This window comes from Suricata suricatta, chromosome 2 (genome assembly GCF_006229205.1).
Source record: "Suricata suricatta isolate VVHF042 chromosome 2, meerkat_22Aug2017_6uvM2_HiC, whole genome shotgun sequence".
Lineage (NCBI taxonomy): Eukaryota > Metazoa > Chordata > Mammalia > Carnivora > Herpestidae > Suricata > Suricata suricatta.
The window spans coordinates 177,205,763-177,226,341 of NC_043701.1; the positions used below are offsets into that span (position 1 = coordinate 177,205,763).

At 43.9% G+C, this 20,579-nt stretch overlaps 1 protein-coding gene and 1 long non-coding RNA gene across 6 annotated transcripts in view; one reads left to right on the forward strand and one right to left on the reverse strand.

The window, feature by feature from the left end:
* Positions 1 to 20,579, reverse strand: part of ATE1 (arginyltransferase 1) — a 144,572-nt gene that overhangs the window by 47,155 nt on the left and 76,838 nt on the right. The gene's annotated exons all lie outside the window — the stretch shown is intronic.
* On the forward strand, positions 10,120 to 11,118 carry LOC115285956. The gene is made up of 2 exons (XR_003905775.1): positions 10,120 to 10,181; positions 10,966 to 11,118. It is a non-coding gene; the product is annotated as an uncharacterized LOC115285956 (long non-coding RNA).

The window sequence follows — 20,579 nt, forward strand, 5'->3', positions numbered from 1 at the left end:
TGGCTCTGGCCCGACCACAGGCGGAGTTGTCCTTACCTGGACCACAGTGAGAAGGGCTGATTTCAAGTTCTCCTGCTTTGAACTCATCCTCCCACTGCCAACAGAGAGAACTGACTGTGTAAATGCCCCATGGAAAGCCCCTTACTGGCACTCCAATGTGTATAGCAAAGTGGGATAATCCCTCTTAAAGAAAAGAAAAAAAAGTCATAGGCCTTTATTAGATAGATGTAATTTCAGTTACAGCTGATAAGAAATTATGTAAAATAAAAAGTCACTACAAATTCATGAATGCTTCTAAAGGAGTATGGATTTTACTAATGCCAATGGGTCCTATGTGGGCTTGCACAAGGACAGTACTACACTCACGTGTGTATCAGTCTACACCCACAACGTGCACATGGACGCACAGACTTCTTGCTCCCCGGGTTAGAGACACCATGTTCCCGGGGTGAAGGGCACAAGACCTGCTTTCAGCCTACGTCCTTATCTGGGCACACTCACAACAGGGCACCCACGTCTAGACAGCAGGAGGGCTCCTCACTTGAGTCTAAATGCCTCCAGTGGACTGACGTGCTGCCTACTCTTTCTCTGCCAAGCTCTCCTTGGACTCTGCTTCACCTCACCACCTACTGCTCTCACCCCCAGACAGAATCGTCCCCTGCGCTCTTTCTCCTGCAAGTCAACAGGTCATTATTAAATGTCTACCATCTGCCAGGCTGCACAGTAAGACCTCTCGCGTGTGCCACGGTGAATAATGACACTCGTGGGTTTCAGTTCTCAGGGAACCCCGAGGCTACAAACGGGGAGGACTTTAAGACAATGATCACACAGAAACATGTCATTACAAAGTGTGGCAAACACTGTGAAGAAAAAGTACCTCAGAGAGTAGTACAACAGAGAGACCTAATTTAGATTGGGAACGTCAGGGCTGGTGTCTTTAGTGGGTATGTTTGTGCAGAGTCCTTTCTAGAAGTTAATACAATCCACCGGGGTTGTCTGTTTACATGCTGTTTCTCTTACTTCTGCAATCCCCCCACAGCCCCTCCCCAACCTCAACGTGGAAGCTTCTGGAGCTGGGAGTATATCATTTCTTTGTATTCGTTTTGCCTCGGCAGAATTCTTGTATGGACTGAGTTCTCAATAAATACATATTGAACAGTTATTGCATTAAACGGAATGTGTCAAACTGTATTTCTTAAAATAGGCAATCAGATAATTTTAAAACTAAAAGGGCTGGTAGACCTCCCTAGTCAGTATCCAGTTTCATTTTAATATTTTAAAAGGGAAAGGGGACAGAGAAGTTAAGTGACTTAAGGCCAACGACTGGTAAAGCCGAGATTAGAAGCTTAATATTCTTTTTTCTGTTAAAATTCGCAAGCAAGAGCCAGCCCCAAGCATGGACACCTGAGGACCTGAGGTGTGTCAGCAAAGTCCTATGCTCCCGTTTATGAAGATTTGCCGACTCAGAATCGTTTAGGATCTGGACCCATTAGAAACACACTACCAGGATTATTTTTTCAACATTCTTTAAGTTGATCTGCCTGGAGTCAAACAAACGCTAACAGCAGTTCACCACAAATTCACAGCTTTAATAATGTCAGTAAGCTCGATCTGATTGATCAGGTCTCTAACTAAGGTTATTACTTTTTTCCAGTAAACATTTTTCAATGCCTGAAAACCTTAATCGTAAAAGTCTGTTTAATCACACCCCTGAGGGAAATAAGAAGTTAGCTATAACCTCGTATTTATCCCCAGGGTGTGATCTTTGGTAATCATTCCTTTTCTTCTGCCTGATGGAAAATTCATCACAAATGACTTAAGCGCCTCAAGTCTAGGATAACCTTTCCCCTCTCCACTGCAGCAGTAGGAGGGCTGGGAGCATTTCCATCCTGTCCCCTAGGATGTCATCCGTATTCTGTGTGTCTGTGCATGGAAGGACTTGGGAGACAGGGTGACAGCGAAGTCCCCACACTTCAGCAAGCTCACAACGTATCTGGTAGATTATTTCCCCCTTTTCTAAATGATCAGTTATAGAATTATGATGAACACAACCACTTTTAGCTTAAACAACTAGTGACAGGGTGAGCAAATCAAGTCTAGTCATAGAACTCTAGATAAATTATTGTGAATAATTTCTTAATGATACAAACACCAAATAATCTTGAGTGACAACTTGAGAACCCTGGCGTCTTCATTTCTTCCAAGACATCCAGCCTAAAATATCACACTGGTCCAAAGTCAACAATGTCGCTAGGATAAAATTTACAGTTATACAGCTCATAGTCATCATTAATGATTAGTGATCACAGTAATCATTAATGTCCCTATAAATGTTATAATTTTATCCATTTTTTAGCCCACCACAAAACCATCTATGCACCAAATATAAAAAAATCTTTATGATGTATTAAGAATTTTTCATATTCTCATGCCTGGTCTGAAAGTGTTATTTAGAACTCAGTTTTATTTTATTATTATTTAAAAAAATTTTTTTGATGTTCATTCACTTTTGAGGGAGAAGGAGAGACAGGGCATGAGTGGGGGACAGGCGGAGAATGAGAGGGAGACACAGAATCCAAAGCAGCTCCAGGTTCTGAGCTGTCAGCACAAAGCCTGACACGGGGCTTGAACCCACAAACCATGAGATCATGACCTGAGCCAAAGTCAGACACTTAACCAACTGAGCCATCCAGGCGCCCCTAGAACTCACTGTTAAAATATATGCATATAAAAGCAAAAGGTTCAACGGTTAAACCATTTAAAAAAGTTCCCCTATAATGGCAGCTTTCACTTTACACAAAAAAAATACATTATTCTAAGATTTCTAAGGAGCCAATCATCACCTTTCTGTCCAGTAACAGTTTGGCGTAATCAAAACAGAATAATCATCTTGTCAGTTTACCATGTCAGAACTCTCTGGGAATAGTATAAATAAAAATTAAAGCTGAAATCTACAACTTCCAGATGTGGGGAAGTGTAATTTTGACGAGTTACTGTTAGAGCCCGGAATCAGGGTGTTTGGCATGGGTTTGAACCTGGGAGCGTGGAGCTCTGAGGACGTTCCGAGCCGTCAATCCACAGGCAGGCTGAAGGCTTCTGCAGACGCCGCAGCTGAGTAACACAACCAGGAACCCAGCACGGACCCCAGCACGGACCCCAGCAGCGATTCTTCACCAGAAGAAGAGTATCAATGGGAGCTCACAGGCCCAAAGGCACAGAAGGTGTTTCAATCCCCCACAGTCACCCTTTCGATGTTCCAAGTGGCCATCAGTTGGCCAGCGGGAGTCCATCTGGCCCGAGAACTCCTGGTGTAACTCCAGTTGCTGACAGTAACTTCCATGCTCGCTAATTTCACTTCACCCTCACGTAGGCTGTTTACTCAAGGAGTTTTTCTATCCTCAGAAGTCACTGCATTTCTAAGCTATAGATTTGGCAATCTATCACTAAATGAATTACACTTTCATCCAATTATTTAACTGTAGTTTTGGGGAACAGCAGAGTCTCTGAGCTTCCTTCCCATAAGAACAGCATGAAGCACTTATAAGATGAATGCAAAGAATCACACAAGACGGATTCAATATAATCTTTCCAAACTACTTTTAGTAAAATATCTACCCTTTAACTGAAAGGCATTTAAAAAATGCCCCAAAACTAAAACAAATGCATTAGGAAAAAGGAAATTGATTATATTCTCAGATCGAATTTGGGTAAAAGAACTGACTAAAGAAATGTTTTTTCTATCTGTAACTTGAAGTCACTAATTTTTAGCAAAAATTACGTCTACATATATAATTAAGTAAATAATGCTGGTATTACTAAAACTCCTAGCGATAAGCTAATACTTCCTGAGTGGGGACTATGTGCTGGCTCTGCACCAACTGCACTACACGTGCCGCCTCAGTAATCCTTACAACTATCTCTAAGGAGTAGTGATTATTATTCCCATTTTACAGATAGAGACACTGAGGCTTAGAGAGTCTGTATGCACAAAAAGCCAGGTAACCAAAACTTGAACTTAGCTCTTTGTCTTTGGAAACTTGACCTTAACTCTGCTTTCTCCTAATGAAATGGGAATTAGTGTTTAAATTCTATTTAAAAATACACTTATAGTCCAACTTTCGATCGTATTTCATTAACAAAATGCATAAAAGTTTAAACTCTAAATGTCTGCAAACAAATGGAACTATGGAGTATGTTTTTAAAAATCCTACTGTTCAGGAGCACCTGGGTGGCTCAGTTGGTTAAGCATCCGGCCTCAGCTCAGGTCATGCATGATCTCATGGTTCATGAGTTCAAGCCCCGCATGGGGCTCTCCACTGTCAGCACAGACCCGCTTCAGATCCTTGGTGGTGCCCCCTTCCTGCCACTCCACAACTCGTGTGCACATGCACTCTCTCTCTCACAAATAAACATTTTTTTAAATTAAAAACACTAAATCCTACTGATCGTAAGAAACTGTGAAAAAGAGTCTAGCCCTGGATAAAAGGGTGAGGCAAGAGGGTATCCGGAGTCTCTATAACCCCTCAGATCACTCACGAACTGCAAAGGGGACGGACAGACAGATTTGCGATGTCCTTAGACTGACACAGCATCACTCTGGCAGTGTCCTGACTAAAAAGTTTTACCTGAATAAAATTATAAGAAATAATCACAAATTCAAATTAAGAGATATTTATGAGACACTGAACTCTTCAAAAATGTCAGCGTTGTGAAAGCAGCAACAACAAAAAAAGCAAAGTTATAGTTCTAGATTGAATGATACTTAAAAAACCCAGGGGTGCCTGGGCGGCTCAGTCGGTTAAGCGTCTGAGTCTTGGTTTCGGCTCAGGTCACAATCTCACAGGTTTGGGAGTCTGAGCCCTGCATTGGGCTCTGTGGCTTTTAATTTTCTTTCTCTCTCTCTGCCCCTCCCCTGCTCATGCATGCGCACAAGAACGTGCGTGCTCTCTCTCTCTCAAAATAAAACTTAAAAAAAAATGTAAAAACTAAATGAAATCTATAATCTTTAATAAGATGCCAGATTGAGGGAAGGAAAATAAAGTATATTATTGGAACAACCAGAACATCTGAATATTAATCTCACATTGGATCGTACTGTTGCAAGAAGATTAAGTTTCTTGAGCATGATCACAGTCCATTATTTAGTGCAAGACTATCCTTGTCCTTAGGAAACCCCTACTGAAATGCTTAGGATGAACGTCATGATCTCTGAAACTAACTTTAACCTTGCTTAGCAGAAAAGTGTACACCCACATGGAAAATTATATATGCATGCATACAAAAAGACAAATGTGGTAAGAGGTTGATCACTGTGGCACTAGGTGAAGGTACGGGCGCTTACTATACCATTCTTTCAATTTTTCTACTGGTGTGAAGTTTCAAAATTTGGGGGGGGGGAAATCAGATTCAGTAAATACATACTTCTCTCTGCCATGCCTCTGTGCACACTTCCGCGGTATTCTGTCCCTTTCTTCTAGAATCAACCACATTTGATCTTGCAGGCTAGTTTCTGCAAGTGTTTATTCTCAGGAAGCTCCGTGCAGACGGGGCCTAGATCTGCCTCCTCAGGACCCGTGGACTGACTCCCTCACTCACTGAAGGGCTCCGAGTGCCTCGTTCAAAGTGGGTCTATCTAGTACACGCAGGCTGAATTAAATCCTTGTTGGACACTCGCGTGTGGGCGGTGATAAATGGCTTTCTGCAATAGTAAAAAAGACCCACAACACAAGTATTTCATGACTGATAAATGACACTATATAACTCCTTAAACTTAGAATCATTTGAAAACTATTAAATATCTGAAAAGTTAAAAGAAAAAGTACACAAAGGTAATCAAACAATCACTAATGTTCAGTCTGTAAACCACTATGGAATAACTCATGGTTATTATGTCAAATAGTGTACTTTTAAAATTACAGGTAAACTACGTAGGTATTTTAAAATGTGTACCCCGAGTTACGGCACCAGGGTAAATTTATCATTGAACTTCACACAGAAAACTGTCCTGACAACTGGGTTTTGTGAGGACAGGAGAACAGTTATCAGGTGCTACATGATGAAGATGACAGTGACGTTCACTTTGGTGTGTGCAGGCTGGATGATCAGGGCCACAAAATAGAAGGAGGGGAGTGGCTACTGCAAAGCAGGGCCCCGGGCCCAAACTGGCCTGCTGCTCATTTACATATGGCCACAATCTAAGAATGTTTTTACATTTTTAATGGTTGAAAATAAATCAAAAGAAAAATAATACTTTATGACAGATGAAAATTATATGACATCCGACTTTCAATGTCCATAAATTAAGTTTTACTAGAGCACAGCCATGCCCATTTGTTTATATAGTTTTTATAGCTGCTTTTGCTACAAAGGCAGACCATATGGCCTGTAAACCTAAAATATTTACTATCTGGCCCTTTATAGAACAAATGCCGGCGACAGAAACTTCAATATCCAGTAGACCACGAGGGCCCAGGGTGTGTTTATCTGTGATACCCCTGGAGTGCCACCCTTCTGGGCGCTTTTCTATAGGCCTCGTATGCCTCGATAAAAAGGCTTCTTTAAAAATCCTATTGTAGCAAATTTAAGGGTGTATGAAAGAGATCACATTCTCAGTTTTCCAAAATTAAACACATAAAATAGTGACTTTCTTAAGGTGCTGTCAGAACCAAGGTGTGATCTGCGACAGAGCTCGGACTGTGGAGGGCCAGAGATGGAAACTACAGAGATCGACCTGAGCAGGCCATTTAAAGACCATTTCAGGAACTAAAAGCAACCGAGGCAAGGAGGCAGTAACAACAGGACCCAACTCAAGGAGCAGACACGCGGACATGGGTTGGGGTTGAATGGTAAGACTCCAGGGCTAGCAGGACTAGAAGAGTGAGGAGAATTAATACGGTTGTGATTTAACATTTAAACGGCCACTATGAAAGTGCACAAGCCCAAAGCCATCTCCAACTACTCTCTAATCTTTCTCCTTCGCCAAGACTGAAGGCTTGTGAACTCCATGGCAGTACTCAGCTGTTAGACCTATTTAATCACAGTTTGCTTCAGTATCTTCAACTATAAACAGTAGAGGATAATTTACAGTAAAAGCCACCACACCCAAAGTGAACAGGGTTAGTGGAGGATTAACTGACAACGCCCACCCAGTGTGTGTGGAGGAAAATGCACACAAATACACACGCCTTCACCGCTTTACTACACACATCAGCCATCCCTTGACTCAGGACCAAGCCCTTTCTTTGGGGAGGCATCACTGTGACTTTCAGTTACTGGTTCTTTCAAATACAGTAAGAACGTAGAGGCTTAGTAGAATCTTTACAGATTTTTGTGGATTTTTTTAAACCCAAAACACTTTTAGTTATCTTATCCGAAACTAATCTGGAAGTATTTTTTTTTATGATTCACCTTTGAATCTATCTAAAGTGCTCAAATTAAGTTTAATGCAGATAACTACTTTTTAAAACACCATTCACTGGCTTAATTGATATTCAATTAAATTCTATCATTACACCAAGCACAAGTGGCATAAAAAACGGATGAAAACGGACATGCGTGTATACTGAAGCGCAGCATGCCAGTCATAAGCACTAGAGCGCCACAGGCTTCGCTGGGTAAGTTTTATGGAGGGAACGGAAGACATCAACAGATAAAACGAACACATAAATCACAGATTCAAGGCGCTGGGCAGGGAGAAGCAGCAAGCTAGAGACGAGGCTATTAAACCAGGGCACAACTCCGTCCTAGACACACGGTTACAGTGTTCTCAGGTTCCGTGGGCGGAGGGGGACAGCTGAAAAGGTGCATCTGCAGTAAGACTCAGTGACCCTACTTCAGGGTTCAAAGGAACAAGAGGAACAGAGTCGGGCCAGGGCCAGGGCCGCACTGTAGATGGCCTGAGAGGAAATACAGCTGAAGAAGGGGAAAAGGAACAAAAATGGTCAAAGACAATTATCTATTTTCATATTTGTTTGATGGGTTCCTCATTTTTGCTGCCAGACTGTCCTCTTAAGAGAAATAAATTTTAAAAGAGAACTTTTATTTGCCTTGTTACAAAGAGGGCTGACATCACTGAGCTATTCCATTTTCCTTATGATCCTCTTGAGAACTTGCAAACTAAGGCTGGAAAGCACTGAAGGAACAAAAGCCACCTGTAGCACTTGAACTTGAAATTAAAATAGCCGCAAGAGATCGGCACTACTGACTCCTAAAAGGCTACAAAATGTACGTACCAGTGCCTACATAGATCCAGAGAATGGTGGGAATGGGGAGACTTACATTTTATCAATTCACAAAAAGAACTGACAGCAATCAAATCAAATAAAAAATTGAACAGAAACAGAAAAATTAAAATTGAAAATCAACTGGTTTACTTCTCCTGGAACAGAAAGTATTCTTTGTTAGATGCCTGCGTGTGTTTACAAATCTAATTTTAAGCAGCTTCTGATATATGACATTCTTCTGCTCTCCACGGAGGAAAAGTTCCCCAGTGAAGAGACTCACAATATGGATGGATTCCTTACACTTAGCGTGGATGCGCAGAGGAACTAATTCTGCGATGTCTCAAAAGGAAATATGCAAAACGATGTCTGCCATGCGATATTTATAACAATAAAGGGGAATTAACTTAAATGTATGCTCGGTAAACTATGGCACGTTATTATGACACTTGCAGTCACCTAGAATCAGGAGTACACCGAAGATGGAAGGAGAATGGGAAAACGCTCATGAAACAAGTGGGGAAAAGGTATATATCACCTAGTAACCCTGAGGAAGCAGGCCTGCGTATTTACTGAAGCCTGAGGACACACAGCAAAATGTCACCAGCGATTAGCTCTGGGTGAGATGACCACAAGCAATTTTTATTTTTAATACTCCCTTTATTCCCTTTTCCACATGAGGAATTACTTTTAAAATTAAAAAAAAAATAAGAATAGAAAGGGGAAGAGCACACAGAAGGAAGCAGGAAATAATGACTTCAAGAAGAGGATGTGGGGGCTGCACGACCGCTCTGCTCAGTCACCTCGCTAACCCTCGGGGCCCCAGAGGTGAGCGCCACGCCAACAGGTAAGGGGAGCTCAGAGGTCTTCTCAGAAACATTTACACATTCTACCTGGAAAAGCACGTCTGGACTTCAAGCAAGTCCACAGTATTAAATAAAATGCAGGAGCCCCTCCACCTATTGGAGCAGGTAATCCAGAATATCATTTTCCCTTTCAAGTGGGAAATGGAACACACGCACGCACGCACGCACACACACCCCCCAGCGGCCACCACTGATAATGTCGAGAGGCTGCAGCCGGCCAAGCACACCATCAAATACGCACGACATCCGCACATGCGGGTACAGCACCAGGAGGACATTACCATCCACTGCAAGACACATGCCCAGGATTTCAAAAGAAAAATGAGAAAACAAAAATGTATGTCTCTGGAGGGTGGTGACATGGACTCCGAGGGCTGTGACAACTCAGAGGGCTTTCAAACCCTACCCAGAAGTCTTCACTTTGGAAATGTGCTACGCGGGCCACAGCAGAGTGGCCGACGTGTCCCTGCGCAGGGTCTCCGATGCTCCATAGCGGTCTGCCCGCGGGCTCTCCGTGTCCCTGACTTCTCGTCTGTAAGATGGTGACGATGCTGACACTGTGTCATGGACTGCGTCTCGGAATTACTTGGGTAACTATGCAACACTTGTTTACATACGGGGCGCCTGGGGGGCTCAGTCAGTTGCACATCAGACCTCACTCAGGTCATGATCTCAAGGCTCCTGAGTTCAAGCCCGCACTGGACTCTCGCTGACCGCTCAGAGCCTGCGGCCTATTTCATATTCTGTGTCTCCCTCGCTTTCTGGCCCTCCCCCACTGGCTCGTTTCCGCGTGCGCTCTCTCTCTCAGAAATAAATCATTAAAAAATACTTAGAATCTCTCTAGATCCTTCTTTCTAAGATCCTATAACCAAAAACATGAAAAAAAATTTATCATTCTCATGATGTTTTGCCCTAGTGAGCCAAGAGCAGTGCAACTATATGGTGCTAAACTAGAATTTGGAACCTTGAATACAGAGAAGGCAGAAATTTCCCTTCTATGAGCCTAATTCCAAATTCTTAACTAAAGTACGTGGCTACAATCTATGTGACGCCATGGTAACACCACAGGCATGTAAGCAACCTCAGCACGTCCTTCGTAAGTTTTCCTCAGTTCACCCAAAACTGATGGGAAGAAAATTAAATTAAAAGGGAAGAGAAAAATCAATAAGTGATAAGAAAGAAGGGAAAAATGGATCCATCCCCCTTCTAATACTTGTGACTACCAGGCTCATCGAAGCAGTCATGAGGCCCTTTAAAACTTTTTCCACCTCAAAATTCAAAGAAAGGCAGCTGGTTAGTTTAGTTTAAATGAGTTATACATTTCTCATTTTCATTATTTCAACTTATTATTGTGTTTCCCTAAGAATATTAGTGAAAAGCTTCATTGAGGAATTAGAGGAAAAAAGAAAATGCGCATTCTCTACTGTTTGGTTTTTTCTGAATCAACGCCTTCTCCCTCGCTTCAATCCTTCACCATAAGGTAGTTGGAAAGCCAAGTCCAAAACCCTGTCTGGCTCGGCCACGCGGGCCGTGAGCGGCGACACGCCGCTGCTCGAATTAAGTTAAACTCGGTAGTTCCGGGTTCTAAAAGCAACTATCACATAAACCAGGAAAAACTATACACTCATTAGCAGCACCTCTGTCTCAGTGTTCACAGGGTTAGGCCGGAAGAGTCGAGATGGCCCTGTCTCTGAGGGACAAAGGTCCTTTACTTTTGTCACAGCCAAGGTCTGTTTCGTCATTTTGTTTTTCAAGATTCTCAGGGAAAAAAGTATCTCAACCTTAGTGAACTGTCTCAGTATTTTAAAACTTCAGATAACAAAATATTCTGTACCATCTGCTCGTATTTGTCTCTAAGTCTTTTTTCTTCTTCTATGTAGAATTTATCTCACTAAGTACTGCATCAAGCCCAGAACAAACATGGTTAAATAACTACTCGTTTGGAAGCCCCCTCTTCATCTTACAGACAACATCTCAGAAACAGAAGATAAAATGTTTCTCCGACAGGAAGATTAAAGACTATTCATGACGTGGGTTTTATCTGGTGCTGTTTATACAGAATCATTTACCAGCTCCTTCCCGTCTTACTGTCCCTCTCGCACGTGGCTGGGCACATGGTTTATGGGGCCACGCCTGGCAGGTACCGAACGCAGCACTGGGCACCCAAGGAAAAGGCACCACTGTTGGCCTCTCTAAAGCAGCCGTGCTGCTGGCAGACAAGTTTGTCAGTTTGGCACTTGGCCTTGAAGAAACAAAGAAATTCGCTCAGGTGACCCAGTAAGTGGCTGGTCCTAACGGTGGAGGGGAACACGACATTTCAGGAAGGCACATGGAAAATGTGGGCAGAAATATTCCCCACGCAGGGTCAGGTTCCAGACGATTCCAAGCTATCCAGGAAGAAGAGGAAATCCAGGCCAGATGAAGGCCTCATGGATAACATCATAATTCGAGAACTGGCAAGCGGGTCTAAAAAGAGGTTATCTCTGTCCCCTCGGCGCAGGAGGCCCCAATCTGTATTTTCATCTGCTGCTCACCAACTCTGCCTCTGCTCCCCCTCCTCTCGCCGCCCTCTCATCTGGCTATCTGTGGATTCACAGATCCCTTTGAAAACCAGATGAAAGAAATCCCAGGACTTTATCCTCAGCACAAATGTGCATGTAGACAAAAGTTTGCCCACAATCCAAACTTTAAGGACCCGTGTTTATGGAGGCTTAAACTCACCCTGAGCTTTCTGTCTGAGTTTCTCTAGGTGGCACTGTGTGTGACACCCCTGCTAAGTCCTGATCCCCACTATAATCTCAACCCAAACTTCCTTCCGAGAGAGGATCTCACTGATTTGGTCCCCCACCACTCGGTGGGCAAAGCTTTACTGCCGAGTCCTACGCTGATGTAATCCACCCTAGACCGACCACCTTTGCGTCAGGCACACCCAGTCCAACAGGGGTTAAGGCGGGAGTGTGTAAGTCACGAGGCACGGTGGTCTAAACTCAAAGGCTGCATTTCTTTTGGCAGAGTCTGTAGGAATGGCAAGTTCCCTCAGCAAAGGGGTATGGCCATGGCAGACATCTGAGTGCAATGGACTTCTCCATGCAGAACAAACGTAATAGAAAAAAAAAAAATAGAGGAGATTAAGTGCAAACCACCACATGGGTCCCGGATTAAATTATAATAATTACATGTACATATATACATATATACCTATACATGTGACTAATGGCTGAAAGGACGCCAAAAAAGGAAGGTTAAAGTGGGATACTGTCGGGCCGCCAAGTGTTCTGTCTGCCTCAGGCAAGGATTCTCACTCTCCAGAGAGTGAACCAGCAAACCAGACTTGCATCTAGAGGCTGGAGACTGCCATTTCCTGGTCAAAATAACTTTGGCGTCTGTCATGCTGGGCCAGACGTGAGTGACCAAGGTGCACAAAAGATCAAAACCGTATTTTGGATTATTCAGTGCTAACTCCCCCCTTCCCAGCATTGCTGAGGCAAATCTGGGCGTTTCTTTTGATATTCATTTGACTCTGTTTACCTGGTAACTAACCTTGGTCAGCTGCTTTGTTTTCCCACCTTGAAACCTATATAAAAGACAGTTTTCTGAATAAAGCTCTCTTTTATGCCTGATCGGAAAACCGTGAGTTCGGTCTTTACTCTCTGCGTCTCCCTCTCCTGCCCCCCATTTCTCTCCCTCCCTCAGGAGAAGGACCCGCGACGATTCTCTGCCCTGCGGTCGGGGCGGACAAAACAGGTACCACCGAACACCGGGGACAAGCGGCCCCGGCCCGCGGGTTACGACAGGATAAGGCAGACCACTGGAGTTTTACATTTACAATGTATTTTACAAGAAAGAAGAGAAACGAACTGGCAGGAAGAATGAAGGAAGCACACTCTGGTGGACAAAGGTGTGTCTGAAGGCCGATGGCGAGGAATCAGGGAGGGAACTCCTGACACCCGGGCAAAGGAATCTGGATTTAAGAGAATTGTGGGAAACACCACAAATTTTCTCATGAAACGGACTCGTGGGCAGTATAAACCATCCTTGAACAGCTCTGTGGGGACGCTGGTACATGGTGGGGGGTGCGGGAGTCCATCAGCGGGGGACATGGCACATCCTCTGCTGCTCAGTGTGGTCATTTTTTTTCTTTTTCAAAATGTTTATTTTTGAGAAAGATCTAGACAGAGCCTAAGTGGGGGAGGGGCAGAGACAGGGAGACACAGAGTCTGAAGCAGGCACCATGCTCTGAGCTGTCAGCCCAGAACCCGACACAGGGCTCGAACTCACGAACTGTAAGATCATGACCTGAGCCGAGGTTGAATGCTTAACCAACTGAGCCACCCAGGCGCTCCTCAGCATGGTCATTTTCAATGCACTGCTCTGTCTCCAAGATAATTATGCTACTCAAGATTGCTTCCCTTTAGCTGGTACACAAAGACCACAAGGCTTTTGAAAGTGTTACATATGAAAATCTTACCATTGCCTTATTTTCACATATGAAGCCCTAAGAACCGAGAGAACATCTACAGGTATAAGGAGGAAAGAAGAGGGGCGCCTGTGTGGCTCAGTCGGTTAAGCAGCCGACTTTGGCTCAGGTCATGATCTCATGGTTCACGGGTTCGAGCCCCACGTCGGGCCTCTGTGCTGACAGCTCGGAGCCTAGAGCCCGCTTTGGATTCTGTGTCTCCCTTTCTCTTTGTCCCTCTCCCGCTCACACTCTGTCTCTCAAAAATAAACAAACATTAAAAAAAGAAATTTTTTTAAAGAAGGAAAGAAGATCTGTGCTGTGAAGTAGAGTCCTGGGAGGTGTGGGGGTGGGGGCGGGGAGGGGGAGGGGGCTGGTCTCATTCTCTTATCAACACCCAGGCAGAACACTCAGCGAGATAAACAGGAGTTGAACACATAGCACGTAAGTGTTTCTCTGAAACAGCTTAGTTCCAAACATGCCAGGTTGAAGGACATGAACACAGAATGGCCCAACCTCTAACCCATCAACGCCGAAAATGAGCACAGCCTCCTATCTTAAAATGTATGTGGCAACTCTATGCTCTCCGCACTAAAAATTAAGATGAACTGAATTTAGCTGCTAGGATAAGTTCACTTGGCTATTAGGCTGTCAAGTTTTTTTTTTTCCCCCTACAAAGCAAGGAAAACAGAATGATTTATAAATACGAAAGACAGACCCTCCCACACACATAAGTACTAGAAAAGGAAACCATCACATTTCGGAATTTTTGCCCTTATTTGTTGTTGCTGCTGCTTCTTCTGAGAGACCTCAAGATTTGGCAGATACATCTCATTGTACAGAAACATTAAATTACCTTTAAGATGACATGAAGGGCACCCGTAAACCCCTAGAGAAAATTTAAGACAGTCCTGGAGCTGGCCATTACGGCCGCCCAGGGTTAGGAATTAGAGACAAGAAACTCCTCTCTGGTGTGTCATGCAGAATAGTTAATTTCAAGACCGTTATGGTGAACCCCAAATTAATCCTTCTGACAGTTCCTTTTCCACAGCAATAGTCAAATTACCAGGCTAATTTGGCAACGAGTGCTGCAGACTTTACTGGCTAGCAGAGGACCTTTACGCAGGGATTCCAAAGCCTGGTGTGACTGACAACTCTTTGCAGCCAGAGGCCGTCATGTGTGCTGCAGCACGTGCCCCGCATCCTGGGCCTCCACCCACTAGATGCCAGTAGCACACGCACCCTCCCCCACTGTCCCAATCAAAAGGGTCTCTAGATCCGGGGCGGAGGTGTTTAAGGGCAAAGCGGAAAGAGGAATCTGGGGGGGGAAGCCCCTCAGTGCCCCACTTTACTATGTTAGATCATGAAATGAACTAATGTGAGTTAAAAATAGTGATCAGACTGAATTTACACACAATTACACATACAGTGAACTTTTTTCAATTAGATACATTTCTAAATCAACCTGTTTAAAAATAAACCTTTTATTTCAAATATTAACCCATATATAATATTACACAGGACTATAGTTTCAGAATCACAAACGTTATAAAGTAGTTGCAATGCTTTTTCAATCTGAATATCCAACAGAAGAGAATCTGCACTGCTCAGCTGACAACTCAAACACAACTTTCTCGTCACCTTAACAGCAAACAATCTATTAGTAAACTTACCTTTAACGAATATTGCTGCAACCATAAAGAGATCCTGTAGAAATGCCAAATGATACCACTTTCTTTGGCACAAATATGCACTTTCCCCTCTAACCAATAATCCAATTAGTCATTATCCTCACATTGCCATCCATCCATTTGTCCAAAGATTTACTGAACATTTACTGTAGGTCAGGGATTGCTGCTAAAATTGAATAATAAATGAGCTTAAACTCCACCTCCTGAGACACAGAGTCTAAAGAAACAGACAGACGGGAAGACAGGGATTTATAATCCCACGCAGTCCCGCACGGTCTCAGAGCTGAATCCTGTAAGGTGAAAGGAGCAGAGCGAGGGCATCGCTGGTTTAATTTGCGGGCACAGAAGAGCTCTTTTAAAGCATGACACAGGAACCAGAAATCACAGAGGAAGAGGATAAATAAACTGGGTGACATAAAAATACTAACTTCAGTGTAATGAATTCGACGGCATAAGCAATCATATACGGCAACTGACAGATGGGGTGTGACTGGCAAATGATAAACACTGGAGAGGATAACCACTCAGACACCATGAACTTTTCATCGTGTTTTAATCATTCTTGTAACTGAATTTTCACAAAACATATCACCCTGTTTCAATGAAAGCAGTTCTCTGCATGGCCACACCTTTTATTTTTTAAGTTATTTGGAAGAAATGTACAAGAGCAAATGGCTTACTCGCACTTGGTACTGAAATCAAACATTCACTGTAGAACAGGCTGGCCTGTGTCACTCTATAGGGAGAAACCCCTATGTTAAAGGAGGTATTTGCTCATTTAATGACATCAAGGCTAAGTCTGACAAAGGGAAAGCCGTCACATTTTATCACAATATAAATATAATAACACAGAAGTAATTTAATTGAATTATTTATTAAGCTGATTATGTTTAGGGCAGTGCCCTTAAAAACTAAGAGTCATTATCCATCTGGGAGAAAAAAATTCAGTTTTGACCCTTAGCACAAACATACACAAAAAACTTCAGATTACTTAAGTGTGAAAGGTAAAACTGATATTCTCAAAAGAAAAGAAAACATTTCCATGGCCACAGGGAAGGCAAACTTTCCTTGAACCCGCTACAAAAGCCATAAAGATAAACTGGACTACATTAAAATTAGGAATTTCTACTCATCAAAAGATGCCATTAAGAGGAAAAAAAAAAAAAGGGCAAGCAGGGAGAGGAAGAAGGTATCTATAAAACAGATGCCACAAAGGATTCTCGTCCAGAATGCTAAAAGGACTTCTACAAATAAGAGACCGACAACAGGTAAATGTGCCAAAGACTTGAAGAGACAACTCACAAATGGCCAGGAGACACATGAGAAGGCATCCAACTTTTATCAGCCAATGTCAAAATCAAATCAACACCTCGACACACCCCCCACATTACACTATCAGGATGAGAAGCACCTGGAACTTTCCTCTGCATGAGAAGGCATTCAACTTTAGTCAGCCAATGTCAAAATCAAATCAACACCTCGACACACCCCCTACATTACACTATCAGGATGAGAAGCACCTGGAACTTTCCTCTGCTATAAGTAAGAGTGTAAATTAATAGAATCACTTAATGATGGACAGTAGGAACTACACCTGTGATCTAGCAGTTCCAAACCTAGGTCTATGCCCATCAGAAATATGTGCATGCGTCCACCCAGAGACAGGTGTGCACAGCTGCACTTACGTTAGCCAAACCTAGAAACAGGCCAGCCCTAGGAGAATGGGCATTACAGGCAATGAGAATAAATCACCTATTGCTACGCACAATCACATCAGGAAATCTCCGAAAGACACTGCTGAGTGGAACAAGTCAGTCACAGAATAAAATACACTGAGTGATGCCATTTATGTAAAATGTGAAAATAGGCAAGATGTGGTTATCGTCAAGGCGGGAGACTAGCCAACGGGGGCGTGAAGAGGCTGGTGGGGCTGGAATATTCTGCTTCTCTGACTTGGTGCTGGTTGCACAGTGGAGACTGAAAATTTATCAAGCTGTGCAATGAAAACCTGCACATGTCTGTGGACACATCACATTTCCATAATCTGTTAAAACAGCAACAGCTACAGAGAGGTAGCAGAAACAATTCTTGGAAAATCTAAACTGGACCACTGAGATAGGACTTTCCCGTTTTCCTAAGCTCGGGGCTCCAACCAGAGGACCTGGGAAGAAGCCGGTTCCCCGCACGCTTCCATGTAGCGCTTCCCTTCACTTCCCAGTTTTGTTCCTTCAGACAGAGGCCTGCCTTCCGCATGCAACGTGCATCGGTAAGGTCACTGGGCACCTTAAATGTGCCAATCACTGCGCTGGGCACTGAGGAGAGGATGGAGCAGCCAAGGTTTGCTCGAGGACCTGACAGGCAGGAGCTGGGTCTGATCAGCCTCCTCCTGCCTTGGCGTCTCGCACAAAGTTTGTACAGAGCAGGCCCTCCATATACACCGGCTGACCACGTGGACCGACAGGCACCCGGAGCACCGGAGGGCTGCAGATATCACACTGGGGCACGCCAAGAGTTGCCAGGATCCGGAAGGCTGCCTCCAGCTTCACTGAGCACACGGGCAGGAGAGCCGGAGCGGGCAGGGAACGGCCTCCCTGCAGAAGTAGAGCAGGCATGTGGTCTGGAAAGGAAGCTCAGGGGGGAACATGCCGGAACAAGGGGAGGTAAGAGACAGCACAAGGCATGGAGGGAGGGAAGGCCCAGAGCGTGTGAAGCTGACGGCTGGGGAGCGGGGTTGTGTGAAGGAGAAAAGCAAACTCTTTCTTAGGAGGTCAGGGTCGAGTTCGGCGGTAGTGTTTTCCAAAAGCTCCAAAGACAATTGCAGTTTTTCAAGGATTAGGAATCACGCACGGTACCAAGCTGTCTATTCCACTGTGGACAGACGGAAAGAGGATGGGAAAAGACACACGATCAAATATGCTTTTATTCCCCAGTGAACTTTACTTTTAATTACTATGTACGTATTTTAGGATAACTTCAAAATTAAAGGTTGTAACTCATCAAAAATCTGAGAAACAAAAGCCATTTATATGAAAACCACTTCAAACTTCCCCTTACTTTACTAAAATTAAAGAGTGAGGGGAGCCTGGCGGGCTCAGTTGGTAGAGTATGCAACTCTTGGTCTCCGGGTTGTGAGCTGAAGCCCCATGCTGGGTGCAGAATTTACTTGAAAAGATACATAAAATCTTTTTTAAAAAATATGAATTAATTCAAACTCTGGGCAGGTTAAGCACATTGGGCTTGCATTTTCTCATTTGTAATGAGAAACTTAAAACACATGACCCATAAGGAACCGCTTTTTGACTCTGACGTGGCAAATTTCCACCTGTGACAATTTTAGGAACAAGAATTTGTGATGAGCATGTGAATTCTTTTACCTCCCACTGCCTGCAGGAGGCATCAAGAATCCCTTACTGAAAGTATTCCGTGGTCATCTTTTCTACTGACTATGTCTAATTCACTGGACATGTAATATCCAGAAAAAGATTTGCTGAGTCAAAAACCCCAGAGTTTTGCTCTGTGCTGTGGGTAACTGATGAGATCATTGTATTTCTTTCAGACCAACAGTAGCAAAGTCACTACCATGTGCACCCAAATGCATTACCCGCGGCTGCAATACTGTAGTGAAGTAACACATGCTAATTTGTCTGGTCAGGAAACTGAAAAGCGTGGGAGCTTGTGGGAGCCTGGGGATTTCAGCAGCCCGGGATTCTGCAGATGCAGCTTTGTAAACAAACCCCAATTTTCCCCTATAGCTGCGTTTATAACAGCAATGCCAACTACCTTCCCTTCCACGGGCTCCTGCAGAATTCCAGAGGTGCTGTCTGACCACAATCGGGCTGAGGCACCGAGCTGAGGAACGATTAATCACAGATGAATTCGCTTTTTGTTTCTTTTCTGACATTTCCGAACCCTTCTCGATGTTTCAACTATCTGATGTCTGGCCATGTCATGCACCAAAGCAGACAGACTGAAGTCACTGTTTACTTTGGCCCACATACAAGTCTGGATAAGAATTTAGTCAAAACACCTCTTTCGGATCACGGAATGGCCCTACAGCAGCACTCCAAGAGACATGGAGAAGGAATTTTTTTAAAAATTACACCTACCATCATTTCTATCTACTCCAATGTTTACTTTTAAAGGAAATCCAATCATTTTAAAATGTATGGGAAGGGGTCAAGCTGGAAGAAGATAAACTAAGCTTTACATGTAAACATCAAACATTTCGGAAACACAGGCAAATTCACTTAAAAAGTATTTGAAAAACAAATCAAACAGATTTAAACCAACAGCTCGATTTTTTAAAGTATATGAAATAATAATCTACAGCTGTATATGTGTATAAACTACATGATGTATGCACATAAACTATGTAACGCACACATAAAATACACGAACACAAAGCAGACGCCCAGGTCCTAGTCGGTCGGCAGAAGGCAGAGAAAACCCGCTCCAGGGTCGCCCTCTGCAAGGCCCCGCCGAGCTCCGGGAAGTGACTCCTCCCGCCACGGAGCAGAGCTCGGTCAGCTTCCTGCCCCTCGCCAGTGGCGGGCTCGGGCACAGCCGAGAGGCACAACTCCGACAAGGAGGGTGAGGGAAGTGAGCCGGGAGGCTTCTGGGTAAGAGATACAGACAACCTCACGCACGTTGGGAGCGCTACTGTCAAACCAAACCAGAAAATAACAAGTGTGGGCGAGAACGTGGGGCAGTCAGAGCCCGTGTGCACAGCCACGACAGGAAACAGCGACGTGGGGCTTCGAAACATTGAGCATAAAATTACCGTATCACCCAGCAATTCCACTTCTGGGAAGATGCAGAAAAGAACTGAAAGGGAAAGCCGACCAAGTATCCACACACTCATGTTCGCAGCAGCAGACTCACAGTTGCTGAAAGGTGGGCGCGCCCCAAGTGTCTGTCAGCAGACGCGGCGTGTATGTGCGATGGAATACTATTTGCCTTAAAAAGGAAAGAAATTCTTCCACTTGCTACGACATGGATGAACCCGGAGGACATTATGCTACTAAGCTGGTCACAAAAAGATAGATACTGCATGACTCCAGTCACAGAAGATGCCTCCCAGCGTCAAAGTCAGAGACAAAAGTAGCATGTGCTCACCGGGGGCTGGCGGGCAGGAGCAGGGAGCTAGTTTAAGGGATACAGTGTCCGTTCTGCAAGCTGCAACACAGCTGTGTGAACATGCACTTCGCAGCCCTAAACCATATGCTTCAGAATGCTTAAGGTGGTTGACTTTGTGACATATTTTTTACCACAATTAAAAATATATCTGTTAAGAAAAAGAGAGACATAGGAGAAAACATTGCTCTTTTCTGATTCCAGCCACCACTAA